Here is a 9,266-nt window from a genome sequence, read left to right on the forward strand (position 1 = left end):
AGAATTATCCTCAAAATATCACCTCCAAGCTACTCTAGGAATCCATAGCACATGAATTGTTCTCTTCTCCTATTAGCAGGTCAATAGACATGCATGCAACACCTTCCCACTCTAGCTTCTTTATCCATTTTTCCACGGTTTTCCATACATTTTCTACAATCACAATACTCTTCACAACCTTGAATACCACATGTTTAATTGCCATGATAGAGTGGGTTCCTATTGTGTCTATCATGGATTCTTGGCACAAATCTTATCGTAGATCAGAACTGAAGTACTGAAATTTTGGCATTCAACTTGCAATATCAAGCACACTTGCAATTTTTTCATGAATGTCTCCCCGACACAAATTCTTCCTGCAGTGCCACACTTCAAAACTCCAGAGCAATGTAGCTGGTGTTTCAGTTTTGCATCATGACTTTTAAACTTACCATTTCTCTCCTGGGGTCTATGATTGTCCAATTTTGTGCCTGAAAAAAATACCTTGCCATCTATATCTCCCACTCTGCATGTTGTTTGTTGATTAATTTCTGAGTTAGGATTGTCCAATATCTTCAGATATTGTAATGGAAGCTAGCAAAAGCTATTCACAACAAACATATCAACTTTTCCAAGGAGTGTCACATGATTTTCTTTTCCAGTTGGTAAGTATTGTCTAATTATGGTAAGAGACCCTATTTTTTGTCTTTGCTAGTGGGCTTTAGTACAACAACTTTGAGGAAAAAATAACCTAATAGTCACTCTATGCTTGGAAGGTTTCAGAGATGAAGGCAAATTACTTCCCCCCAAAGGAAGATGTCATTTTAATGAATGAAGCACCCACAGATTTTTATGTGTTAGTGTCTGGTGTTGTGGTAGGTATCTTTCTGAATGTTACAGAGTCCAAAATTTCAGAACTTTTAGGTGGTTCACTTTATTTCTTTTGCCGAATGTGTCTTCAAACAGAGAACTGCAACAAAGAGTTGTAAATGTTGATGTGGCGCTAGAATAACATTGAAATTTTGTTTCATTTTGCAGGACATACTAGCAGACAAAGACAAGGGTAAAACAGAGCAGGCAAGCTAATTTTTTTTAAAGGAAAGTGATTATTCATGCTCTTAGTATCTTCTTGTTAGGAGATTCATTACATAATAAGCATGAATATTAGAATGTTTGCATTTCATTTACAAATAAATTTGGAACAACCATTTGTTTCACTATATGTTTTAGTCACATTGGAAAATTTGAAGTACAGAAATGACATGTCTCATTCCAAATGACTTGTTTGTTTTACCCCAGGCATTAGTAGCACATACATTACTTTGAAATCACAAAACTAAGTCAGTTGGTTTCTTTACTGTAAACTTGTCTCCTGCTACATTCTAGAGGATAGGTTGGATGGAGAAAGGAATAGCAATCAGTCTATCAAAAGAAATTCAAACTATTTTTTAGATTAGGGAGTTTGTGCAGCTAGCCTCAGGTGTGAAGACAGATTGGATGGTGCCTCAAATTTATTATGGTGAAAGGTGAGGGTTACATTTGTACTAGAAGAGAATAATCTCAAGGATATTGTGACTCTGGTTATAGATCTATAGCAGTTGACAACTCATGATGAAAGGGAAGTGAAGGCTAAGTGGATGATTATGGATGATGCTATATTGGATCATTGGATCCATTGTATATCCAAGAAAAAGATGGTGAATGAGATGTTTGATGGCTTAGTTTTTCTACCCCAAATGGTTTATCCCTGGGAGATTAGGATTTTTTGATAGAACGCTAGGGATTAATTGAACTAGTTGTTGGAGATGTTGCTGGGCACTTGGCTAATTTCATGCCCACAGGTGTATTATTCAGTTCCTCCTGGGTAAGGCTCACTAGGGACACTATCCACCAAAGTGGACAAGCATCCAGTAGGTTTCCCTGCAAAGTATTCCTTGGAAAAAGAATCCCCGAGGGGTTAGTTCATGCGTATATTTTTATATTTGGTAACACATAAGTTTAGGTTTAAGGGTAGATGGCACAAATTCTATACCCAAATTCGCAAGGGGCTTTGATTGTGAATGCATCTGATATTGATTGATGATTCTCAGGAAAGAAACTCTGAAAACCATGTCAGCTAGGGAAGTCGTGTAATTGCAAACAATATAAAGTGCAGAAAATATGGTAGCTTATTTGTATGATTAAAGAAGAGTCTTGGTTCTTTTCCCCCTGTATTATGTTATTGACAAGTTTGCAACCAGTTCATACAACCATGTCAACTAAGGAAGTCGTGCAATTGCAAGCAGTATAAAGTGCAGTAAATATGGTAGCTTATTTGCATGATTAAAGAAGATTCTTGGATCTTGCCCCCCTGTACTATATTTTTGACAAGTTTGCAACATGTTCATATTGAAGTTCGCATTTGTTGAACTACATTCTGTTAAGGATATGCTTCAAATACTATCGGATCTAAGTTATGCATTGTGTTAAAAATTTGCATCTACTGGATAGCTTGCTCCCAAGGATGGGTATTTGCTTGCTCCCATCAAATACCTTTGGATTTGAGGTAGATAAAGTGCTTATTTCTTATGATTCTAATGAGTTGTGGCACCTGTGGCAGTGTTCTTAGTAACTTGGAGGGAGGAAGGGGTTATGGTCATATCTTCCATGTTCTGTTGGACTTCAAAGGACCGAATAGTTTTGAGCTTGGACTTCAAAGGAATGGGTAGTTTTGAGTGGACAGCTATTATTTGTTCTTAATTCAGACATGTTACTATCTTTTCTTGATTCTGCTAAGCAATCTAGTTTGAAAGAAGATTTTGATTTGGAGAAGACACAACAATATAGTTTGAAAGAGGGTTTTCTTTTGAGAAATACACAGGTAGTTTTTGATCACCTCCAGAATGAGAACAACATTGTTAATTAGGACAAAGAGGAAATGTTATTCAAATGAAATTTTAATCATTGGTATCAAATACTTTGACTCTTCCAATACTTGGGAGATTTGAGGCACGAAACTTTCCAAGAAAAAATGCTTCCAACTCAATTATTTCAGTGCCATGTTCTCAAGACTCCAAATCAGTACTCGATTCTCAAGACTAGAGAAGAATATCCAACTCAACTATTTCTGGACACGCTGTTTTAAGCTTGTTTGTGTAAGTTAACACCAATAATTTCATTTTGCAGTTCACTATGCTGGATGCCTTTCATATCTGCTTGCTGCTAGATATCATGATCCAAGTAGGATATGGATTGGTGCTACATTTCCATATTTTATGAAACAAAGCCTTTGGATTCTCTATATTACTGCAATCTATTTTTCCATTAAGATTCTGACCATTTTTGGATATGGAGACTCGCATGCTGAAAATACTAGAGAAATGATATTTGAAATCGTCTACATGTTATATAATTTGGGTTTGACTGCATACATGATAGGAAACATGACAAATTTAATTGTACATGGCACAAGCCAGACCATGAAATTTGTAAGGAATATATTTTTAATAGATTTGTGTATAGAAAAGTTATGCCTACATATTCTCTCTTTTCAATGCAAAAATGCAACGTCATATGAGGATTTGACTTTCATTTTGATTCTAGAGGGACACAATTCTGGCAACTTAAAGATTTTCTTTTAGGAATTGGCTGCCACTACAATTGCAAGATCAAATGTTGTCACGTATATGCTTGAAATCCAGGACAGAGGGATTACAGCAAGAAGAAACATTAAATGATCTGCCAAAGCCCACCATCCGCGCAAGCATTGCAAACGTCTTGTTTTTTTTCTATTGTTGATAAAGTGTATCCTTTCCAAGGAGTGTCACATGATTTTCTTTTCCAGCTGGTAAGTACTGCCTAATTATGGTAAGGATACCTTATTTTTTGTTCATGAACTCTCCGAATTTGGTATAAAATGTGTACTGTATTTGAAAATTCAATTTGCCATTAAATTAATGGGACATGAATTCCCACAAAGGAGTTCAGAAATGTGCAATTAAGTTGAGCTTTCATCTTGTCATTCAATTGATGGACATTGAATATTAAATATAAGATAAATACATAGGAGTAGCATGTGAGTGTCAGTTTTATAAAGAAGATTCTTTTTATTATTAATAAAAATATAGATAGTTAGTTTCATTTTAAAGGGTTATAAATATGAGTTATAAATACAAGACTTAAAAGGTTGTAAATATTTAAAGTGTTGTAAATATGAGTTATTAATTGTTTTTACTCAAAACCTGATAAATAGCAATTTAGCAATTTCTTTTTAATTGAGTGACTCAAATTCATGTTTCTTTAGGTTGAAGGTAAAGCCACTAAAGTGGAAAAAATTGTGATGCCAATAATTAGAGGGATTGTCATCATGGGGTGATAAGAAATTTAATATTCCAAGAAGAGGAGGTAGTAGTAGATTCTAAATAAATTAGCAATGCAACAACATAATTGTTTGCAACAAATTTAGAGAGATCCACCTTGTTGAATAATGCACACACTACATGGATAATGGATTTCCGCGTTTTATGCCTTACGACATTTTCTTTGCAACATCTGGTGCAAATGCTAGTAATAAAATAAATGAATATGTTGTAAAGTAATTAGAAGTTAAAAAAATGTGTTTGTAAGATGTTTACATCTTATATTTCTTAAAAATATTTTAAATAAATTATTTGAATATCTATGTTAACTATATACAACTATGTCAACTTCATATATAACTTTTTTCCCAAGGAAATATCCTAATTTTATTAGTGAAAACAAAATTACATATTGCAGATGGTTCAAAACATTCCATCGTCTAGTCAATGACTCATGATCATGAGTTCATACAAAATTTCAATCCTGAGGAGAAAAGGTTAAAATTTTCTCCATTTCTTGTTTTCCACCTTTCGTCATTCTGCTTGAGATGGCATGGAGGATACAATGGATAGCTAATGTTCTTCTTCTCTTCTTGAAGTTTCCTTGTTTGAATTGGAAATTTCTGATGCATGAGGACATTTGAAACCTCTAGTATCCTTTGCTTCAATTATCATTGCTACTTGTGTTGAAGTGACGTGTAGAAGTGACCTTTATTGTTTCATCCTGTTGTAACATTTTGTGTTTTGGTAAGTTAATATAAATTAGTCCAAAAAAGAAAATATATTTCAAAAAATGTTAAGTTAGGATATGGACAAAAGAATATTGAATTTAAAAAACGTTAGGGATATTCAATGAATAAGTCCATATCAAATAAAATGTTAGAATAGATGCCCTAAAAAAATGAAGGCAAAAATAAAATGTTAGGCAAGAAAGAAAAGAAAAAAATAATAAACTTTGAAAGTGTTACAAATCCAAATGCCACTACTCTTAGTTTAGTTTAGTTTTGCAAATAAAAGTTGTGTGCAGATTGTTTAGATGCCACACTAGTTTATATAGTCCAATTGTACAGTTTAATCATGATTGAATTTGATTTAGATTGTTTGTCAATAAATAGCAAATAAAATTGGCTCAACAGTTTAATTTGAGCCAATGGAAGAAATAAGGGATAGGAATAGAGTAGTCATTAAAAGGAAATATTGAGTTGCTAGCCTAAATGCACTCAGATGAAAAAATGAAAATGTTAGGAGTATAAAGGGTAGGTAGACATATGAGAAATTGGAGCATGACAGGATTTTGTCCTAAGTTGTAACATTGGATAATGCTTTCATACGATGGTGGATTTTAAATTAACTATCAATTCTAAGAACAAATGCTATTTGGTAGATATCCTAACTTCATTCATTTATTCCCCCATTACCCAAAATTGCCATATCCGCCATAAAATCGTGACCCCACCATCACTTCCGTGTCACATGTTAAATCCCTTCCACCTTACCTTTCATCTCGCATGCTCCCCCAAGATCCGATGGACCACATCCCTCCTCGGCTCTCATTTATCGTCCGAAATTTATTAGCGGGACTCGCGGAGGGCTGGTACAAAATGGATAGTTTTCGAAACCACCTTCTTAAACCATATTTTCCTCATTTTAGTCTTTCGGGACTTAAAATCTCGACAAAACTTACAACCTCAAGTTGCTCCCGAATGTGGTTTAGGTGTGACCATTCACTGCTGCTCCATGTCAATGTCCACGTCTACTCCATGTCACTTCTTCCATCCAATCAACTGTGGCTTATCCATTATTCATTCAATTCATAACTCCCGTGAATTTATGTCCCAAAGACACATTAATTAATCCCGTTGGATAATTATTGAAGATTTAACCATTCATTCAATAGCCCTGCTCCAATTTCTCCATTATAAGCCTTGTTCCTTCATGAAAACAGTTACACAGTGCATTTCCGTAACTAAATTGATCATTCAAGATTGCCTCCTTATAGCTCAACGACGGTTCGACAACTAACCAATTATTTTTTCCTGTTTAGAAGAAAGCCAACATCCAGGTCCACTTGTCTCTTTTTCAAGTCATATTGTTTTTACTGTGATCACTCTGTTTCAGACTGATTTTTCCATTTCTATCATTTTCAGCTTGCAAATTCATTTGATAAAATGCCTCCTAAGGGAAAATAAGTTGCAGAAATCCCAAATCCTCTTGTACATCCACATGTTGGCTTCCATGATACCCCCTTAGTTGACAGAGATTGTAAAATCATTGAGACTTCTTCTAAATTTGATCTATATGAAATTTACTGCTGGATGGAAGATCAATTAATTGATCAAACAGATGAAATAGCACTTTGGGACTCCCACCTTCCTCACTACATTTTCCCTTAGATACACAGAGCACCTGAATTTGTCAAGAAATGCCATGAATCCTATGATCCCAGCTAAAGAGCAATCATTTCACCCACGGGAGAAATCCTTTGTTTAATCAATGCTGAGTCCATTGAAAATATGTTGCAGGCCCCTACTATTGCACCAACCCATCCTTTTTCCCATGAAAGCCTGATAGAAGCCTATCAGAAACTAGATTTTACTAAAAGATCCCAGACTCTTGAACTTTTCCTAGTTATTCATAGTCCTCTGCCTAAAAGAAACCCTCCTTATGACTCATCCATGTTCCGTGATAAAACCAAGCAAATTACCACTATTTTGTCCTATCTTCTTGGTTATAACTATGATCAATATGTTAATGATGCCATCTTCGGTTTCTTGTCTATCTTTTCTGTTGATTCCAAACCCACTGTTATTTATAATTTCAGCCAATTCCTAGTTGAAGCCATACATGAGAAATTTGTCCAGTTTAATACTGAAGAAGTATTCAAGTATGCTTCAGTACTTGTATACCGTTTTATATATTTTCAGGGAGAAAATTTTCCATTTACCTCACACAAGCTAAATGAGGAAGGAAACCAGTAAGCAAGGATATTTTGGACTTCAATGGGAATGAAGGAGAAAGAAGAATTTACATATAAACAGTTCATAGAATTGTTTATTCATCCATCTATCAGTGTTATGAGCAACACTCCAGTACCAAGAATCAGTGATGAGATTGTCAAAGTATTGTAGCTAGTCAACCAAGCCACAACAGGAGATTGGTATCTTTACCAAAACTACACAGAAATCGGGGTTTATGGTTGTGAGCTTCCACCCTACAAACTTCCCAAGTACCTCCCTATTAGAATCTTTGCATTGGAATATATTAGGCAGAGGTTAAATGCAGATGAAGTACACTTTGTGGCTGCAAAGAAGAAATCACAATTCAAACTGAAAGTTCAAGTTGGTCCATTCATCTGCAACACTAGAGCAGTAGGAGAAGAGGCAGAGAGGTTATTAAAGAAAATGAAGTTTGGTCTCAGTTTCACTTGGTCTTATGACCCGATGGGAGTGATTTCTAAACTCAGGGTGGAAAACAAGTTTACTGCTTATCACCACACAACTAGGCCTGAAATAGAACAATATAAAAACTAGCTGGAATGGACAGAGAACACCCTCCAAGAAGTTGAAGAGCAGGAAATTTCTACTTCAAATGTACAAAATCCACTTGCATAGGAAAAGACAACCAAAAGAGGAATGGAAGAATAATCTTCCCCTACAACTGAAGCATCAAGCTAGGGTTTTAGGATTGTGCATAGAAAGAAGAGACCTAGGCTCTCTGCGATTGTTGGTGCAACACATGAGTCTCAAAGAACCACATTTGATGGACTTGGAGAGACTATGCTCTATTCACAGTCTGGTGGACAGTTTACCGAGTCCCCAACTCATTCCACTACTTCTCATGAACAACAGGTAATTCAGACCAGTGGAAGCATTCAGAAGGACAAGGAGGAGGACATCTTTCATGTATTCGGTGAGATTAAACAGAAAAATGAACAAATGAAGTTGAACACCTATACCAAATTCTGGAAGCATTATTCGAGCTCTCAAGCCAGACTTCTTTCAGTCTTTGACTCTAAGAAGGGAAAGATGCAGATGGCTTTCTTGCAAGCCCAAATTCCATAGCCTAGGACTGCTGCACATAAAAAAGCAAACCTCTTTTGAATTTAATGTAAAGGATGTGCATCCAATTGATCAAATTGAGATGCATAAACAAACTGGTGAGATGATTTCTTCCACTTTGACTAACACTACCATGAGTTTGTCAAAGTTGTAGGTTACCTTAGAAAACGCACAATCACAACTCAAGTTGGAGAAAGTCTCCTCATTGGCAAAAGACACAAAGATCAAATCTTTAGAAGATCTAGTGTTGAAGATGGGATATGATCCCTCCAACATAAATGCGACAGAACAACTTGTTAAGAAGAAAAATGTTGAGCTCTCAGCATTAAGGAAGCAGCTCAAACTACCAGCTTCCGAGGATCCAATGACCAAGGAGATTGAAGAAACCAAAACTCAGAATTCTGACATGATGAAGCTCATCATGGAACAAAATATGCAAATAAAACGGATGGAAGAGCAGATGGAGAAACTGGTCAAGGAGAAAGAGGAAGCTGTCAAAAGAGCTCAAACTCCAATGGATGTAATACCCCTTGCAGCTATCCCTGTAACCAGGGTTTCTACTTCAGCCACAACATCAACTACAAGTACAACAGAAGGAGCTGAACAACGTGTTACAACTTTTCAGAACCTGTCTATTCAGATAGGAGAAATCAAGAAGTTTCAAAATGAACTCAAGGATTTACAACATATGAAAGGAGTTGCAGACACTTCACATGCAGCTGAGTTGCAGAGATTAAAAGGTCAGATTGAAGCATTACAAAGGGAACTCAAAGAATCTTACCTTGGAAACAAGCTGGGTTTGACAACAGAAATTATGTGGGAAGAAATTACTGAATCAATTAAGGATATCTAGCCCTATATTAAGATAGTTATTGATCAAAAAGAGCTCTTG

Source organism: Pinus tabuliformis, chromosome J, assembly GCF_031772625.1.
Source record: "Pinus tabuliformis cultivar Carrire ecotype Pingquan chromosome J, CPIR1, whole genome shotgun sequence".
Lineage (NCBI taxonomy): Eukaryota > Viridiplantae > Streptophyta > Pinopsida > Pinales > Pinaceae > Pinus > Pinus tabuliformis.